The sequence below is a fragment of the Emys orbicularis genome, chromosome 2 (genome assembly GCF_028017835.1).
Source record: "Emys orbicularis isolate rEmyOrb1 chromosome 2, rEmyOrb1.hap1, whole genome shotgun sequence".
Taxonomy (NCBI): Eukaryota; Metazoa; Chordata; order Testudines; family Emydidae; genus Emys; species Emys orbicularis.
The window spans coordinates 273,242,372-273,263,551 of record NC_088684.1 but is presented as its reverse complement, the minus strand read 5'-3'; positions in this window follow the sequence as shown (position 1 = coordinate 273,263,551).

Genomic DNA, 21,180 nt, shown 5'->3' with positions numbered 1-21,180 from the left:
TATTCCCTAGCTTTGATCCCTTGTTTTTAACTCTCATTCACTTTTGTTTTTGAAATCATTGGACATAAACAGTTTCTGCAAATCCCCTTTCCCCCATCTCCCGCAATAAATATCCATGTGATATGCCAAGAATTGCTGTTGACACTAAGCTTTCATTTAACAGAATATGAATTAATTTACCATGCTGACATGGGCAGTTTGAGGCACAGCGTGAGTCACAACTCATGTTATATTTTTGCCCAATTACATCTCAGTCATTTGAGCTAATTGAGTCAAATGATACAGTGTCACAGGACTTACTGTAAGTCCAGAGGATTTCTCCTTCAGCCTATGCTGCTCATCTTCAGCTGTCAACAGCGCACGGCATTCAGTGTATTCACAAAAAGCTGCAGCAGCCGTTGTTCTTTATGTATGTCAGTAGCTGTTTCAGTCTCAGTTACTTTGGCATTTGTTCCATTGTCGCTGTTTGCATGAATTTAATATCCTTTAAGATTGTTCCTTCTCCTACCCCCCACTCCTCGCCACCCACAAGTTATTGGAATCCATTATCTCTTGCTGAATGTGTGACCAGCCTTGCCATGTCTAGTTTCTAGCAGGAAGGCTACAGGAGCCCTGAATGATGAGTCAGCACTCTTGGCAGTTGTCAAGAATTTCAGTGAGCACTAGCAGCAAACAGCAGCAAAACTGCACACATGGCTCCTATGAGCCCCAGAGTTGCTGTCTGCTGGAGTGACAGTTTACAGCCCATTGGAGTTTTACTCTGAGATGGAAAGCCATACCATAATAGTCTATTGGTAATGCCTTTGCTGGGCTTTTGGTTTACTACTTCGGGATTCAAAGGGCCTGATTCTGCCTTTACACCACCTTTACGCAGTGTAACTCTTTTGGTTTTGGGGGCGTTGCTCCCAATTTATGTCCCTAGTCTCCTCTATGAAGTGGGTTCGCCAGCTGGACTGCATCACCCAGGATGCACTGTGGTGGCTCATCGAAGGTGTAGTTTGGTCAGGGAATGTGGCCCTCAGAAGAGAGATGGATGGTTTGGAGCTGTATGACTCAGGAGGGTGGGAGAGCACGGGAGACACTTCACCAGGCTCAATCTGTCCCACGGTTGCTTGGTGCACATTAGGCTCCCTAGAGTATGTCAAAAGGGGTGGAGAGAAGGAGCAGGGTCATGGCGCTGCCTCCTCCCTACTCCTTTACAGACTGATTTCTCCCTGATGGGAGTAAAGATTCCTCTTGTGCTCTGTTCCTTGTGCTTATTGTTCATACAGCCCACACATGCAAGCCCATGCTGCAAGAGCAGCTCCTCATCTGGTCCAGTGTATGGCAATAGGGCAATGTTATCAAGAGTTCTCTACCTCTTTGCTTTTCTAGTACTAGAAATGATGGGCTTGAGCCTCAGCTGGTGAAAATCAACATAGCTCCATTGAATGACAGCTGATTTATACTAGCTGTATCTTTTATTTCATATCTGTGGGCCTGGCAACTTGCCAGAGCCTTCTTTGCGGTGTATATTGGCCATGTCATTCTTACACAATTACCATAACAAAAAAAATCTGTATTTTTTTAAACATAGCAACCATCTTTCCCCCCCTCCTTCCCAACCCACTTATTTTCTCAGTATTTCTTATGTTCTCTTCAATACCAACATAGGTTTTAATTTCCTGAGAGGAAGCTTTCACTATGACAATGAAAGCATCTGACATAATTAGACCTGCTAATGGTGTAAAACTGCAATGGGAACTCCCCTGAAACAGTGAAATGTCAGCCCTGGGTGCCAATGATTGCTCTGTGTCATACAAGAGGCCTGAATGGCTTTCAAGGTTTCTTCCTCACACAATTTCACTGTTTGTTTTGACCTGTTGACTAGGACAAGAATGTACTATGCCTTTTCTTAACACTGAAGTATACTGAAGAGACCACAGAGAATGCCAAAGCAGGCAGCAGCCTTTCAATTTGTTGCCAAAGCACAGACAACAGCCCTGCTGTGTAAGAGTTGTGAGCAGACGAGCACATGTGGCATTCCACTTCATTCCATATAGGGTGACCAGATGTCCCGATTTTATAGGGACAGTCCCGATTTTTGGGTCTGTTTCTTATATAGGCTCCTATTACCCTCCACCCCCGTCCCGATTTTTCACATTTGCTGTCTGGTCACTCTAATTCCAGAATCCCTGAATCAATAAATATGCATCGATGCCATGACAAAGAGCTGTGATGCCATGGCCCACCCTCTTGCACAATAGTGAACAAATAACCAACATACATCCCTGTGGCCACTTTGCACCTGGCCACATAGCCCCCCCCCCATCTTAAAGCATTCCCCATGCTAGCACATAGCCCACTTTTCCAGCTCTGTGCCACCTCTGTGGAAGCCCTGGCACAGAGGCCCTTTCAGGGCAGGGATAGATGTAGGAAATGGTGTAAGAAGGTGTGGCCACAGTGGGCACCCCTCCCCCCTCCCCCCCCCCCCCGGGAAATCCTCCACTGGAGTGATACTCTCTTGGGCCTGAATATAGACGCAATGGCAGTGGGAGGCACAAGTGAGAGGTTTTACTCTACTCCTTAGACTCCAGCAGCAGTCTCCTTTCTGTCTCATTGCCGGGCCAAGTCTCAGGCCAGCACAGAATCTAGCCCATTATCCTTTTTCCCACCTTTATCCTCTCTATTTTGCTTCCCACTCTCTGCATTTCCCACTCTCCTGATTTACCCAACAACTTTCTTAAAATACATTTCCTCCAGGAGGCCTTTCAGTGATTGTGACGCTGGCAAACCAGGTGCCAGCTCATGCCAAGATCCCCATGTCTCAACTGAATACTGAGCAATACATAGCTGGAATTAATCTGGCTCACCTGTGTGTCAGTATTGTTAAAATAAGTATTAGGGTTATAAAACTTTTAGACTTAATTGAATGCTTGTAAATTGCTGTATGCACTAATCTCACTTGTAACCTCTATATCCCATATTGTAAGGTAATATTTAAGTGGTTACACTGCATGCCTCTGTAGCTGTGGAAATCACCAGACAGGAGAGGGACATTAATTTGTGTCAAATGCTGGCCTACAAGAAAAGATGGTGTGTCTTGTCCCACAGAGAAGGCCCATCAAGACCAGATGAACTATTGTGAAACATCAAAGAGGACAAAAGACTTTGATGATTGCTCTCTCCACCCCATGGAGATGAGACTGCAATTCCTCCATCATCTGATCTGGCAGCTGGCAGAAGGGGGACAGGGAATAAAAATCCCTGACAAGGAGAAACTATATCTCTGTGCTGCTTGGATTCTCGAGGGCAAGGTTTTCTAGGAATAAGCAAGAGATCCCCAGTGTTTATCCCAGGTTATCCCTAAAGGACATATAGAGCTTGCTTATTATAGAAAATTCTATTACCTTTTGAAACTTAAGACTAATCCATTTGTGTGTGTGTATATATGTTTACCTGCTTTAACCTTGTAAATAACTCTTTCCCCCCCTTTTCCTAATTAATAATTCTTTAGACAGGTATGAGATCTAAGGTGCAATTGACCTGGGGTAAGTGAGTGGTGCTTTGGGACTGGGAGTAACCTGAATATCTTTGTGATTTTTGGTGTAAGGGACCATCTTTCACAAAGGCAAGCTTGTCTAGGTGACAAGATAGATCAGAGTACCCAGGGGGACTGTCTGTGATTCCATGATTAGACTGTTATAGTGTCTGAGGAGTTTACACTTGATACTTAGTAGGTGAGCTCTGAGTACAGACCTCACAGCCAATTTGGGGTTTGTGCCCTGCTTCTTAACAGTCTGCCTTGAGGTTTGTACTCATGCTCTTAAGCCACTGCAGGACATCTTGACAGCAATAATCTACCTTCCAGCGGTCAGGGCTGCATCCTCAGCAGGTGTCAGTCAACATAGCTCCTGTGAAGTCATTGGAGTGTTGCTGATTGATTTATACCAGCTGAGGAACTAGCCCAGTATTTTATATATATATATATATATTAAAGCTAATAGCATTTCTCCATCCCTATTTTACAGATGGGAAACTGAGGCACATAAAGATTAAGTGACTGTCAAGGTCACACAAGAAGTCAGTGGTGGAGCAAGAAATTGAACCCAGTTTTCTGTCTAGTATCCTAACCACTGGTCCATCCTTCCTCCCTATCATAATTTACAAGTTTTGATGGAGCTTTCTGCATAACTAACCTTTATTATGGTGAGTTTCTTCCAAGACAGGTTGTACATCAGTTCCTGTATATGCCCCACACATGGTTCTGTATGTCTCCTTTCATGTTGCCCCTCTACGCTTGGAATGTTCATCCCAAAACTAATCACATGTTCTGTTACTTCTTTTAATTCCTCCTTAAAAACTCATGTTTGCAGCACTGCCTCCAGGAAGTGGCCTAATTAGGCAAAAAGTGATAGTAGGGATACAGGGAAAAAGTAAAACAATAAACCAAAGGGGCCATAGCCCACCATAAAATATGGCCTTATACTTTTGAAAATTTATCATAGTTACTAAGAGGTAAAAGAGAAGTCCGGATCCTCAACTGGTGTAAATCGCAGTGATTACCCACTCCAGCAATTTTATTGTAAAACTCACATGTGATGTATTTCTTAAAATCCCCGCTCTTGTGGTCATGTGATTAGTATGTGAGACTGTCATCTTCCAATTTAAAAAACAGAAGCAAAACAAACAAACAACACAAGAAAGTTTCTGGTGCCAGTGGCTGCAGAGAAAAGCTGGAAATCAATAACTCAAATGTGCCAAGACTAGAAAGCATATAAGAAGAACCCAAATTATATTATTTTAAAACATCATGATTTTTAAGTCAGTCACACAATATTTTGGGGCCTGACTCATGATTTTTGGATGCTTGGGTTTGGGAATACTGAAATCAGTGTTTACACCAGCTGGGATCTATCCCTGTGTTTAAAAAAAACTAAGCCCTTAAAAGTTTTGCTGGCATAGGTTCAGACTGTGAAAATAGCACACCCCTGGGTAACAGAGCTATGCAGGAAAAAGCCCAAGTGTAGATGCAGTTATACCAGGAAAAAGTCCTTTTGCCGACATAGCTTATTTCATTCATGGAACTGATATTAACTATACTTGCAAACTCTTGTGCAGGTTTAAGCTGCAGCTCCACTAGAAGAGAGTGCCAGTATAGCTACAAGAGAGAATCCTTCCTTTGGCCTTGTTAGCACTAGAGTTTCTCTTTTTTCTATAACTGGAAATTAGGTTTCACACTGAAGGCTCAACTTTTTAGCTTCCCTAGTCATGATTTTGTTATCCCCCCTGGCCCCTTGCATTTCTCAAGTGAAGAACATTTCATTTAAATCTATTTTCCTGTTCTCACATTGACATTTCATGTTAGCTTTCAGACTTACAATATACACTTCTGTGTATGATGCATTGTCCCAACTTGCAATCAATTAAAACTGTTCCAAGACCAATTAGAATTCTTGCATTGTCCCTTGGATAGAGTCTGAGAGAAACTGGAGTAAATCTGATATTTTATATTATGTAAATCGAATAGTCCCATAACCTCCCAAGAGAAACTGCTGATTGTTAGGAGCATTTTACAGTTTCTGAATTGCCTTGCTTTTTGTGATTTGAAAATAATTCTTAATGTTGCCTTAACATAGAAGAGGAAGGCGTTTGCATGAAGCTGTATACTACGAATCCTACTAAATACAGTAGGAGGAAAGCAATGTTTTTCATTATTCATGTAGGTAATATAACTGAGTATAATCATAACCCTAGCTGAACTTAGCATACAACAATGAACACAATTATTTTAATGTAGTCGTAAGGCAGGTAATCCAATTCCCCACAGTCTTGCACCTCTTGCAGTCACTTGTACCTCTCCAAAGTGGGTGTACAATCCAACCAAATCAGAATTCCCCACCCATTCACACTGCAGGTAGCATTTTATACCCATTTTGAACTGGAGTAAATGACTGCAAAATAAAAGGTGCAATATGGCAGGGAATCAAATCCGCACAGACCCTGCCATCTAAAATCCACCAATACAGGATACTATATATGGCATCTAATGCTATAGAGAAAAGTGAAGCTTAAACATAAAGCAGTACAATTGGTTCCCAGTAGAGGCTTCTATGTAATTCAGATATTCTGGTGGTGAGGACTGTATAAATCCCTGGATACACAGAGAGAATATGCATCAACCTGCATGGATCTTGGGGGAAGGGCAGTGAGCACAGGTTGCAGGAGGGAAGAGTTTGGAGGAAGCACTAGGAAGTCAGCACATGGCCTGATTGCTAGCTGCAGTTGTAGCACCTCTTTAAATAGTTCTCTTAATAAAAATCCAGTTTAGTTTTAGAAGCATGGAGCCTTCTTGTGTTATTACCCATTAGGTGGTACAGGAAACAACATACATACCCCATCCCCGTCCCTGCTGCTGGAGAATGTGTGGCTGGGATATTCCCAACTTGCACTCATCGCCAACTGCAATTTCAGCTCCTAAGGAATTTTAGAGCCACTTAAGGGCTGCTCTAAATTACACTGATTGCTAACTTATATGAAGGGGTTGGCTCTGTACCTGTTCATTCCCAGGATCAGGAGAATGCAAAGGTGAGCTTTATGCCATCTTTGCACCTCCAACCTGTACTATGGGCAGATCAGCCAAACAGGAACTGGCTCTTAGTGTTATTTGAGGAAAACTCCAGTTTCTTTCCATCATAATGTGGGACTCAGAGAGTATGTCATCACATTGCCTTGCACCATGCAATTATGTCATCATGTGATCACAGTGACTTAACCACAAGGCCATCCTTCCTCTTGCATCCCCAGAGTCCTGTTCACTATAAACTTACCTTCCTGTATGTCCTCTTTTCTTCCCTTACTACTTCTCCTTCACAATCCCTTTCTTTACACACACACACACACACACACACACACACACACACACACACACACACACACACACACACACACACACACACACTGATCCAGCTCCCTTCAGCACAGCCAGCAAACCCACAGCTGCCCTTACACTTCCTCCTGTCACCAGCCCAATCTCAGTTACCACCAATTCTGTCCCTCCCATCCCATATTTTATTTTGTTTTAAAGAGCAGGAAAGAAAGGGTTACCTTTAACTTAAAAAAACCCCATAGTCTGTGCACTATATATGAGAAATATAATGTAGGATTTTTGTTGGTTTGTTTTGTTTTCTGTTTCTTCCTTTCTTTTATTCAAAAAAGCCATGTCTAAGAGCCAAAATTGGGCTTATATTTGAAGCTGTTTTACGTATTTGGCCATGGAGTGACTCTAGGTATTTCTATTGTGACTTCATAATAAAAACATCTAATAAATAAGTTCATTCAGATAAGAATAAGTAAACATTGCCAAGCCTGATATGGACAGCAGAGACCACAGCAAGGTATCCAAGTGACTAAACATCATAAGAAGGATTATCCTTACTTATGAAAAATCCATTTCAGTAAGAAATTGAATGGGGGATCCTAAAGCAGCAGCCGTAACTGTTGAACTTTTACTGTTGGTAGTAGTGCTATTTGAGGACTTTAAGGAATAGTCTACTGCTCACCAGAGATATTCAGGAAGCTGCATTTACTCTTGGAAGGATCCATCCAAATCTGATCCCATTTAACTTTTAAATCTAGATGAGAGTAGGCATATTCAGACCTGGACAGTTTCACTTTTACAGTCACTCTCAGAGCTGGTCAGTTACTTCAAAGCCATGTACTCTAACATTCAGTTCAATTCCAAGTAACCAAGATCACACCCCATTTTCCATGAATGTTCAGGCAAACAAGTAATCATGCACAAAAATATTTCAGAGGTTTCTATTCTTCATAAGCACATCCACGTTCTCCTGTAATCTCACCCATACATAACCCATGACTTCATATGGGCGTAATGGCCATACAGATCCATTTTAAGGACTTGGTCCAAGGGTATATTCAGATGCATGTATTATATGCTAGTCATTATTTTCCTGTTACAAAAGTTTTAGTTATCCATTCATGAAGCAGAAAGAACACCATGTAGAGACTGTCAAAATTGGTTGTATAAAATATGTTTTGCTGGGTTTGGGCCATCTTATAAAGCATGTGAAGAATTTAAAAAAAAAAGATGTCAACAATAATTTTTAAAGAAAAATCTGGATTTTTTTGGCAAAATATTCTCTTTTTTGGGGGCCGGCTTAACACCATGTGACCTTGGTGACTAATTGCACATTGCAGGTTATGAATAGCTGGAGTGAACAGTTTGCAAACAAACCACTGTCTGAAAAAAATCACTTGTACAAACTATTCAGCAAATACTTGTGGATTATAAATACATTGACAGAAAGCAGGACTGGCTTAATGAACAGAACAAAAAGAGAGGATTCAATTGGTCAGGTAAGTTATTCAGAAAGAAAAAGTCAACCAGATACCAAGCCAGATTCTCAGCTGTTGTAAGTCAGCACAGCTCTATTGTACTCAATGAAACTATGATGATATACACCAGCTGAGTGTCTGATCCCCCCTCTCTTAAAATAATAGGGTTTTTTTGTTTGCTTAAATCATTAAGGAAAATAAGCTACTGCCCATGCTCAGTGCACAGTTTTAAAAAAATCATAATATGGGTATTTCAAAGACAAATGGGCTTCAAATATGGCAGAGCAAACATTCCCTATTCATGACCACATGCAATACCTGCCAAGGAGAAATATTTAAAACAAAGTTGTTTCTGAGCTGAGTGCAAATATCATGGGGTGAAATCCTGGCTCCCATTGACTTCAATGGGGGCCAGGATTTCATCCCATATGAACAATTTTTGTGAAGGCTGAATGTAGCCATCGATTAGCCCTGGGAGAAACCCCAGGTAGCACCTGATAGCCCCTTTACAACACTGGAGGCTCATGAGCTATATCAGGGGCCAGGATCTGGGTCTACAAGTCTAGTGTTAAAGGATGGCACAGCAACCAAACTTATCTAGCTCCCTCTTTCATGTACCCTGTGCTGGGTAGTAACATAAGAGGACTCCACATTTCTAAAACTAAATTGGCTCTTTATTATTATTTACAGCAGTGCTGCAACAGCAGATAGCATGCAGATAGCAGATAGCTAGCCATGTGCACACAAATTGATTTACTGTTGCTTCCTCCAAACTCTTTCCCCCTGCAACTTGTGCTCCTCCCACCAAGTTCCATGCAAGTTGCAAACCTCCCCCCACTCCATCCCAGGAAGACTGAATCTGTCACCTCCGAAGCTTATACTGGTTTGTGTGCTTGCATGCTGTCCGCCCCTATGGGTTGGGCTTTACACAACAAGTCAGAGTTCAATAGTTCCCCTGAAATACAAATACCAATCAGACTCATTAGTTTTTCAGATCTCTATAAAAAGACATCAAATGTATCAGAATAGATTGTTTACATATATACAAACCTACATAACAGATTAGGAAGAGCAAAGTTGGCGGACCCCTATTCTGAATATTCATCTGCATTAGGGAGAAAAAGGTTTGAATGTATCATTTTAATTCAAATAATTTTATACTCTTGATAGTTTTATAGGACCCATGATACGGATTCATAGATTTTAAGACCAGAAGGGACCATTAGATCCTCGAGTCTGATTTCCTGTTTAACACAGGCCATGGAATTCAAGCCAGTTACTCCTATATTGAGCCCAATAAGTTGTGTTTGACTAAAGCAGGGATCAGCAACCTTTGGCATGCGGCCCATCAGGGAAATCCGCTGGCGGGCCAGGACAGGTTGTTTACCTGCAGCTTCCGCAGGTTTGGCCGACCACAGCTTCCACTGGCCGCGGTTCACCGTTCCAGGCCAATGGGGGCAGAGGGAAGCGGCGTGGGAGGAGGGATGTGCTGGCCGGTGCTTCCCACAGCCCCCATTGGCCTGGAACGGCGAACCGTGGCCTGTGGGAACTGCGATCGGCCGAACCTGCGGATGCTGCAGGTAAACAAACCGTCCTGGCCCGCCAGTGGATTTCCCTGATGGGCCGCGTGCCAAAGGTTGCCGATCCCTGGACCAAAGCATGTGTTCCAAAAGTTGTCCAGTCTTGATGTCAAGACATCAGGAGATGGAATAGTTGGTAGTTTGTTCAAATGATTAATCACCTTAACCATTAAAAAGTGTGTCTTATTTCTAATTTTAATTTGTCTGGCTTTATCTTCTAGCCATTGGTGCTTAATATGCTTTTCTCTGTTAGATTAAAGAGCCCTTTAATACCTGCTATTTTCTCTGCATGAAAGTACTTATATGCCATAATGAAGTCACCTCTTGATCTTCTTTTTGATACACTGAACAGATTGAGCTTCTTAAGTGTCAAGAAAACTAAGCAATCATAAGAATAAAAGAAAAAAACCCAAAACAGACACTGGAAATTAAACCTTTACAAGTCAGAAAGAAATTGTTATGCCCTCCAGTTCTTTCCTTTTGGAGTGTAGAGAAATTTAAAGAGCAGATTTTGCACATGCAACCCCACTTATCACTTATGAAACAGAGTGATTTGAGGGAACCTGAGAAAGAGGAACTCTTTGAGTCATTAAAACCATCCTCCTGCCAAGGTAGAATTTCCCTGTAGTTTATTTTCTAGAGTTTAGCCAGTACATGTCTGAAGCTTTGGGGCTTCCACTACAGTGCAACAGTGCATCTCTTGGGAGACTAATAGAATAGTTATTGCTGACATTCAAATTAAATTTCTCTATTCCATATTTCCTCCTATTACTCCAAGTTACATCCTCTTTGTAGCAGCCTCAATAATTCCCTTTTCTCTTTGATGTCAACATCCTTCAGGTATTTGTAGATTCCTATCCTGTCACCCACCTTCACCCAAGTTGTTGGTGTGCAAAGCTATACAGATTTATCTCCGTTTGCCTTTCTTTGTAAGTCAGTCCCTCCTGCCCTCCAATTGCTTGGGTTGCTCTTCTCTGTACTCTCTCCATATTATTCTTTATTGTAGTGTCCAGAAAGGTACACTGGCCAGTCTACACTGAGGCCTTTTTAACCAGTGTGACTACAAAGGTGTAGCTCCACTTGTGCAGTCAAACCCATTGTACACCAGGCTACAATATTCCAGGTTCAGTGGATCCAGAGCTATGCTGAAAGAAAATTTACTTGGGCCCAGATCCACAAAGGTATTTAGGCTCATAACTTCCATTGATTTCAAAGGAAATTAGGACCTTAAATACCTCCCAGGACCTTGGCCTAGCTTCTGGGAATAATTTCTCTCTATGTGCAGTCCAGAACTCCACTGGTTTTTAAAAACTGTCATATTGTATCTCAGACGCATTTCTGATTAATTGTCCACTGTCATCCCTAAACCTCTTTCTTTTGGGTCTGCTGCTCTCCAGACATCTCCCTTCTAATTATACTGGTGTTTTGGAATATTCTCCCCCACTTGTATTATCCAAGTGGAATCTCATTTTGTTATTTTCCCACCCAAAACTTCTGACATCCCAAGGTCCTTTTTCCCTACGTGGTGTTGGCGATATATCCTAAATTAGTACTATCTTCAAATTTCATTAACATGTTCTTGCAGAGTATTAACAAAGACACTGTCTAGAATACAAACTAAAAGAGAACCCTGCAGTACTTCACTAGTCAACCACCTTCCCTTGTATAGATTGTAGTGTATTATATTGTTACCCTTTGTTGACAGTGCTTCAGCTACTTGCAGATCATGTGCAGTGCACCTATCTAAGCCAATCTGAAATAACCATAAAAGGGAAAAAAAAAAAGGGAAAATGGTCTTTTGTTAAAAAAATAAATAAATTTCTCCATGAAAAAGCTAAACTTTCTGGTAAAAAATTGAAAACCAAAATATTTTGATCTAGAACTGCTGCCATGGTGCCTCATGGAAGCTGTAGTTTCTCAAACATTTTTGATGGAAAATATTCAACCATCTTTATTTGAGAGGTAAGATTTTGTGGTATACTGTATCAAATAGTTTTCTGAAATCTTAACATCTGGACCTGATTGTCTGCTCTGTCACTCTCCACTGAATTCAATAGATTTACACTTGCATAATATTTTAATAGAGCAGAGAATCACATTACATCTACTGAATTCCTTTTGTCCAGATTATTGGAGCTAAGTAAAATTGTGCCCTAATTAAAAAAAAGAAAATCATGCAATTAACATTAAAGTGTTCTTAGTAATTGCTTTATAATCAAAACTTATGTAAGTCATACATGCCCCAACCAGTCAGTGCCTGATTCTGTTCTCACACCAAGTTTACATGGATGTAAATCCAACCGAGGCACACAGTCCCTATTTGTGTAAATGGACAAAACTCCATTGAAGTCTATGGAGCAGAATCAGTTTATACCAGCAGAGAATTTGGGCCACTGATTTCATTGAAGTTACTCCTGATTTACACAGGTGTGTAATCAGAACCAGGCCCTCGCCTTTTTTGCAGAGGATTTCTCTAGCCTTGCCAATTGCCTCCAGAATCACAGGGATCATTACTGCAGGTGCCACAACTGTGAAATTGACAATGAAAAGAATACAGGCGGAGCAGGGGATCAAGGCCTGGCCTAAACATGGGAGTTTAGGAATTGCCTTCCTGGATTAGATCCGCAGTCCGTCTAGTCCAGTATCCTGTTGATCAGACTGCGCAGCACCAGATGATTCAAAGCATGGTGTAAGAACCCTACAATATGGGCATAATCACGGATCTGGGCATAATCTGACCACCCCATTAGATCTCATCCTGATTTCTGTGAGAGATTGGTTTTCAACCTGAAACACAAGATTTAATCTCCCTTCCACAGGTTTTCTGGTCATTAATTATCATAATTCTGGATATTCTTGATATACACTAAAATATCCGATCCCTATTTGAATCTTGTTAAAGTCTTAGACTCAACTTCCTGTGGTAACAAGCTTGACAGTTTAATCATACATTGTGTGCAAAAGTAGCAAAGAAGAAAGATCTTGAATTCTGGAGCCATGCATGTGGACTTTTGAATAAGAAGCATTATACCAAAAGAAATAATGGGCCTGATCCTGAAAAGCTTGATTCACACAAGCAGCCTCAATGAGATCGGTGGGACCACACTTGTGAATAAGGATTTCCAACTTTAATAAGCCTTTGTAGGCTTGGGCCCAGCAAACTTGAGGTTGAAACCAGAATTCATGAAATAAACTAGTGACTTAAAATACTTTCTGCTTACAGGAAATAGTTAGACACATTTTTTCTTAGAATTTATGATTTAGGATTACTAACTTCCGCTTTTTGGTATCGCTATTTACAGCACTGTGACTGTTACCATAGGTACATAGTATGGCTGTTTCCATGGCAACACATGGAGCATTATAAACAAGCAAACAGTATAGCATTAAACCTTGTTTGAATGTCAACTTATTGTGCTATTAGAAGCAAAGTTTAAATATTAATTGAAAGGGGATGTAAGCCATATGTAGCATTTTTTTATTGCACAGCCTATTTGGTATTTAAATACATATTTATATCAAAATCTAGCAAGTCTATTACATCAAACCTTGAAAGTGTTGTCTAGTTGTTTGAACATTAAGAAGTCCTGAGTTCCAATCCCAGCTATGACAGATTTAGTCTGTGACTTTAGCCAAATCACTTAACCACCATGCCTCAGTTTCCACAGGTATAGAATGAGGCTGAAAGCAGTTGTGTGAAATAGATATATTTAAAGAACTTTGATTATGAAACGTGATATATCATGTAATTACTATTATTATTGAGATGGAGGGTTTTTTCCAAATAAATATTTATGACAATGGAATCAGAGACATCTACCTCATCGCACCATTGAAATAATGATAGTGTCTAATTACATTTGCATTTAGCCTGCCAAGCCAATTATTTATGGCCCCAAAATCTCTGAGATCCGTCAAACATCTGCCTTCACATTTTAAACGTTTGAAAAAGAATATATGACATAAGGTCCTGACGTAACCCTTGAAACATAGTATAAAAGTTCTTTTTAAAAGTTTGTTATTTATATTACCTGGAAAATGCACCTAATTCCCACTGCAGTCCAGCCAATTGCATTTAAAACAGTTCATATTCCCTGATGCAATCCTCAATAGTTTCAATCTGAGATAATGAGGAAAAGCTATTTTTAAAATGGTTCTGTCCCCACTGTCCTATATGCAAACACTGACCTAGTAAGTGAAAAGACAGGCTAATTCTGTACTTGATTTGAGGAAGTATTATGAAAAATTAGATTTAAGCCTATACAGTTCATTGGGGCAGCATAAACTTTATGCCTGCTGATAATACGAAAGAGGTTATATTTAAACATGTTCTGAAAGAGAAGTCAAATAATAGGAGCATTTTGAACTGTGGTACTAGTAAAAATTTGTAGGTTAAGAATTTATCTTGGTAATTCAGGAATGTGTAAATGATCTTAGAAGTTCAACTAATAATCCACCAAGCAATCATCAGATCTTTTTATTATGTGAATAACTTTATGTTAAATCAGAGTTTAGAAGCTAAGCACATTGAAGAGCACCTGTGAACCAGGGACAAAACCATCCTCCCCAATAGCTGCTCTTAGTACAAATCACACAGGAACTGCTGAGCAAGGATATTGAGGCTTACCAAGGGATGTATAGAATTGACATATGCTAACCAGCCTGGGTTATTGAGATAATGCTTTTCTACCTGCCTCTTTTGTATTAAAGTTAATGAACAATACAGTGTGATTTTACTAGTATAGCATCAATCTTCCCCTCAGATTCCTTGGGTGAATGAGAGGAAAGCCCTTTATATCTTTGCTTGGGAGCTGAGTAAAGACCATCTCTGTAGCATCTTTCCTACCCTGATGAACCCTTCTATGGCCCTCAATGGGCACTGTGTCTCTGGTAGGGGAAGGAGCAGAGGTGGGGTGAGGAAATGGGCATTGTCTGTATCTGTCCCCTTTAACAATCCCATAGGGCTTCCTCACCTCAGTTAATGGTGTTCACGGAACTTGCTGCCTGTGCAATGTAGAACCTCTTCAGGGTGGGATGGGAGGATGCAGGAGTGTCAGCTGGCCAGGGAGTTACTTCATCACAGCCATGGTGCCAAGGAGGCTAGAGTGGCGTGCAGGAGTGAAAAAGGTAGTGCAAAGGCACAGGAACTTGGTGATCTGCTGGTTTGGAGGGCAGAACCCCCAGCTCAAACCCTGCCCTTCCACCCCTTTCCTCAAAGAACAATGCTATGGAAAATGGGAGGACTCTCAGAGCTTACAGTCCTAAACACAGACCACTGATGGTCCTAATACTGCTCTTTAGTGGTTAGGATACCTAATATTTTTGCCACCCTTTCTAGGGCCAAGTTCACTTTGTGCCATGCTACCAGTGCAATCTGGACCTATATAAGCAACCCACAAATGATCATTCCAGTGCTACATGATCCTTCAGTGTCATAGAGCCAATGTAGGGGTGCTTCCACCAACAGCAAGAATCAGGGAAGAATCAGGCCTTTCAATTTTTATCAGATACACATTCCACTTCTGTTTCCTCCATTTCTAAAATGTTCTTGTGAGGATGGCCCAGCTTTGTCAGTGTGGACATCTGTCACGTGACTGGGATGTGGGCAGTCATGCTTAGTGGTTGGAGCAGGAGTTGTTAGCCAGGAATTGTAGCCCAGGGTCAGAACCAGAGTCAGAGGCCGATGTCAAAGCCCAGGGTCAGCACGAAAGTCAGAAAATCAGAGCCAAGGTTCAGAACCATGTTACCTGGAGTGAGACAGGACAGGAATAGGGCTGGGGCATGACTGGAACAAGCATGTGCAGGAGCTAGTGTAGCCATGGATACTTGGTTTGAGCAGCCACTGAACTATTGCCATTGCTGGGCTTAAGAGCCAATCTGCTGACTCTTACTGACTCAGACAGCCTACTGCAGGCCAGCTATGCTCATAAGGTTGCCCCGAGAGTGGCTCTGCTGCAGGCCCTGCTTCCTGACACCAACTCTCCTAAGTTAATCATGGTCTCGCAATATGTGATGTTTTACTTAAAGCTCCAACTCCTGGAGACATGTGATTAGATGAAAATCTCAGCTTTCAGTAAGTGAAAAAGACAAACAAAAACATTTTAGTTCTGATGGCTGCAGAAAAAAAGCTTGAAAATGTGATCTAAGTGCACCTTAAAGGCTCAGAAATCAAACAAAAAACCTCATGCTTTTTTGTGGGCCTGATTTTTGAATGTTTGGAGTTAGAAATACTGTTGCCATATCAGCAAGTCAACAGTCAGTTCCCCTTTTTTTCTACTATCTAATTTCAGGACAGTAGATAAGCAACATCCCCCAAGGACGGTAAAAATGGATTTCTCCAACCACAAGATGTATTTATTTTATGATACAGCAGAGGAAACACATGCAGAAACCATTTGTTTAATGCACATTTGCTATGGAAAGAGTAATGCATGTTCATTCTGGCTAACTCTCCTCTGCACTATGATTTTGTACCACTACCGACAGTAGCTCAAACCGGCCCTAATGCTGGGAGGATCAACCCAGTGACTCCAGTAGCAGAGAGCTTCAGTCAAAATCCTCTGCCATCCCCATTCCCTGTAGCCTGCAAAAGGAACACAGAAGCAAACAAAACCTTAACCATTTACAGTGCACTGTGATTTCAAACACAGGAATAGTTTTGTGATCTAACATACACAGTGGTTAATATAATAGATTCAGACTGTTAGTTCTTCGGAGCAGGCACTGACCTGTTTACTGTCCTGTATAGCCCCAGCCCGTTGTTGATGCCAAACAAATTGTTTCTAATAATAAATGTTGTATTTTAATATATCCAATGTTATATTTTAATGTCTCCAATAAAGAGACTTAATTGAAGCTACACTGATGGATACCAGCTGGGGATGTGGCCCTGGGGGTGAGGTGGAAACTCAGAGAGGAATTAGTATTGGGGAAAAGTATATTATTAGGGAGAGACAAGGTGGGTGAGGTAATATCTTTTATTGGACCAACTTCTGTTGGTGAAAGAGACAAACGTTCAAGCTCCACAGAGTTCTTCAGGTGCATGGAAAGACATTTTAAGTAAATAAAAATATGGCATCAGGACCCAATCTCAAAATCTGCATACCCAGAATCTTCTGGACATTGGGACAAAACACAAAAGCACAACAGAAGGCTTAATCTGTGGTAATCATGTCATCTGACAGATAGTCCTTGTTTCCCTTGATATGGAGACAATTTGAGAACAGCAGGCATTGCCCCACTGTGTTGATCTGTTTAGGGCCATCAAGGTTTCTTTACTCAATACTACACATGTTTCTTTGATGACTCACCCAGTCCAAAGTAATTTCTAAAAGGCTAAAGACCTGCCTGCTTGAGAGACTGCCTCTCACAGTGAATCATACTGATGCTGCTGAGATAAGCAGAGATGTAAACACTGGAATCCCATTGATATTAATGAGGGGGAGATGCAAGGAGAGTGTCCTGCAAAAGGTGTCCAAAACTTCAGAACTCACTCTCCACTTTGGAGAGCCTAGATTTATTAGCCTTCCCAGCATACAACAGACCGTATCTGCTGATGAAAGGGAGGTTGGAAGGATTTAGTGTAAAATTTTATTTATATGGGGACAGTCCTTTTATCAGATCATGTTGTGTGTTTTAATTTATGGGCTAGGCACCCAGTTCCTGCTCCAAAGATTCTTTCCACTGACTTCAGTGGGCTTTGGATCAGGCCCCCAGAGGACAGGATGAGAGACTTTATAGCATATACAATAAAGTAACATTACAATGGGCCACCTAGGGTCACAGGTTTGTGTGCTACATATACTGGAGTGTGTCAGAAGTTAACTATAGAGCAGGTACAAATACAGGACAGAATTAAAATCGTAATTACAGTGGGAAACACCCCCAAAGAAGAGCAAATATATTGAATGTAAATTGACTATTGTAGTACTGGACATAGTTTCCATATGAGCTGTCCCTCTTGGATTTAGCAGCACAGGCTCTTTCAGTTTCACACTGAAGACGAAACCTCATCTGATTATTGCTGGAGCTTAGGGTGCAGCCAAAGAGATGCCTTGACAACCCAGGCAGGCCCTTTTAAAGATATTGCTGTTAAATGAGTCACTTGAAATGACTTGATATCAGCTTGTGAGTTGAACTTTAAACTAAAGGGCCCTTTAACTTTTATTAGGGCAATTAATCCTTTTATAAGTCTCAAAATAAAATCATTCATTGAGGTGTCACCAGGGGAAAAAAGGAAAGTTACTTTCCTCGTGATTGTACCCTAGCACGGTAGTGTATTGCATCTCAATTCACAGCAAGTTCTATAAGCAACTAACAGCTTTGTGACTTATTCCACAGAAGACACTAGCTGTATTCATGGGGGAAGATGCAAAAAAAACAAATTCCTTTGCCTCTCTCCACAACATCCTTTTCAGCTTTGCTGAACACACCCCATCCCGATGCATAATATTCCCATGGAATAATGAAATGACACAGAAATATAAAAAGAACAGATGCTGGAATAATTCTACAACATACAATAATAACCCACTCCTTTCACCTCCTCACTGTTTCTCCCCAAACTAGACCAGTTTTACCTGTGATAAATAACATCTTGTTTCTCTATTTGCATTTTACTGTCTTGTTTACCTTTGGGGAGCCTCTGGGTACAGAAAGTTATAAGTAGCTTTAGCCTTAATTTTTTAAATCACTCCATTACAGTATGTTTTTTTCCAAAATCTGCCTAACTATTAAAATGGAGAGCCTGATTCTCCAGTGCCTTGCTCCTTGTGTGTAGTCACTTATACCTGTGAAAAGTGACTCTACCAAATCAGAATTCTCCACTGTGACCGGGCATGGCCCTCCGCTCCTGTCTTCTCATATAAATAGCTATGACACCTCCAGTTTGTAACCATCACTGCATACTTTATTTGTGCTCTGTCAACCACCACTCTCTTACAGCCCAGTGCAACAATTCTTATTTACAGTGTTATACAACTATAAGAGAGGCGCAAGATCTCTCCATGCAGAGATTTCCTTTTACCCCGTCTGGCTGTCTGGCTGGCCTTTCTCCCTCCCTCCCTCCCTCCCTCCCTTCTCCTTGCCTTGCACTGCCTTCCTTTTCTACTCTTGCAATTAACGGGCTAATTAGTTTCTTAGCTCTCTCTGGCCCACACTGGTCTAATAATTAGCCATTCCTTCCCTCAAGCAGGTCCTCTCCATGGGAACTCACTGGATTTACAGTGACCAGAGTGCTAATTCAGCTGCTGGTTCTCAGCACTCTGTCACACATCTTCCTTGCTTATCTGGTGAAAAAGTTTCTCCTTTATGGGCTTTCTCTCATTTACTGGAAGTGCTGCTCTCCTGGAGTCCTTCGTCATCCCCAGGGTGGCCCTCTAGTATCCCCGTATGGTGTTCACCCATTCTCCACCCACAAAAATCATATTTGGTGGGTAGAGGTCACCCCCATAGTTCTGTCTTGGCTCATAGGTTTTCACACCATGGGCGACCCATTCTTACCCACTTTGTTGTGTGGCGGGGACCACTGGCACCCCTTGCCCTCCTGGTTACTGAGGGTTTCAGGTTCTCCGAAGTCTTCAAACAGCTCCTGGGGTACCTCCTCCTGTTGTTCAGGTGACCAGGGTTCCAATAACCACCCAACACATGTCCTGCAAGAGTAATTTTGTGTCTTCTTCCTTTTCCACTCTTTTTCTTGGGGGCCTCCCTTTTCTTTACTTTCCTCCTGGCTTGTGTTCCTTTGTCTAGTGTTTTTTAACCTCTCCATGTCTAACTTTCTCTTTTCGCTTTCCTGAGGGTTTTATCCCTCCCTGCCGGGGGTTCTGGACCCCAGCCTGCTTCCCTAGTGGGAAGGGGCTTCAGTCCATGCCTAATATGATAAGGTCGGACAATGGGTTTACTACCCCCCAACCCATTACCATTTAAACTTCCCCGACACCTCCAGGGGTACCTTAGCATTAGGACAGAATTTCTTATCCTCGTGGATGCATTCAAGTCACAGCCTTGCTCCTGGGAGCATCCAGTGGACCTTCACCAGTTCCTTCTTGACTAGTGAACAGGCTGAGGCACTAGAATCCACTAGAATCTTTCGACACCTCCTTTCCACCTTTACAGAAACAGTGGGTAGTTTCTTTTTCTGTCCCTGCCCAAATGCATAACTCTGCAAACCCACATTCCATGTCAGTTCAGTCTCTGTTTATGTGTCCTTGATGCCCACACCAATAACGGACAATACCCTTAGTCCTAGCTGGGGTCCCCTATGTTCTTCTCTCTTCTTCTTTGTGACCATTCTGTCAGTGATTCTCTGACTCACATCTCCAGCTCTGGCCCCTTGACCTGTCAATCCTCTTTCCTGAGGATGTCAGCCTGTACAAGTTGTTCTGTGAGCTTAACTGCAGCGCCTAGGGACACTAGCTGATGCTTCCTATCCCATACCCAGATACTCTCAGGGATGCACTGAGAGAACTGTTCTAAAACTTTTGCTGGTACTTTTCAGTAGATAAGCCCACTTGATCTAGGCTGGCTGCCTTAACCACAACATAGTCCTATGCTCACTCGTCACTTTGATCCATGTAGGCCACCAGAGCTTCCCTGGTCATGTGGGGTGCTAGGCATAGGGTTCAGGGTTCTAGAAGGGCTGGGAAGAGACACTCACCAGTGAGAAGCCAGCAGGCTTGCCTGCTTCATCCCAGAGGGAGTGCTGGGCAGAGCTGGCGCAGACAAAGAATGCCTCAGTCCTAAACCAGAACACACATATATATCTGGAGGGAAATTTTCCAATGAAACTTTTTTTTATTGGAAGTTGTGGTTTTGTATAAATTGACAGTTTCTGCTGGAGAATGTTGATTTCAATGACGTATTTTTAATATGTGTTTCAAAATGATGCATTAGAAGATGTTCCATTTCAAACTATTTTGTTTCATTACTTCTTTTTGAAATGTCCAAATGTTTAATTCTGATGAAAAATAAAAGGTTGAAATTATTTGTTTTCACATTTCCAAATTGAAATGCTGTGGAAATTTTTGTTCAGTTTAAATGTTTGTTATTTTGACTTCTTTTTCCAGTCTGGGATGCAAACAAATGTGAAAATATCGGAATTTCCCACTGGACAGAAAATCCATTTTCTGACCAGCTTCTATAGCTTAGCTATTGACAATATGAATGGGCTGACAGATCAAACAGGAAACTATGGCCTGGTCCACACTAACCCCCCACTTTGGACTAAGGTACGCAAATTCAGCTACGTTAATAACGTAGCTGAATT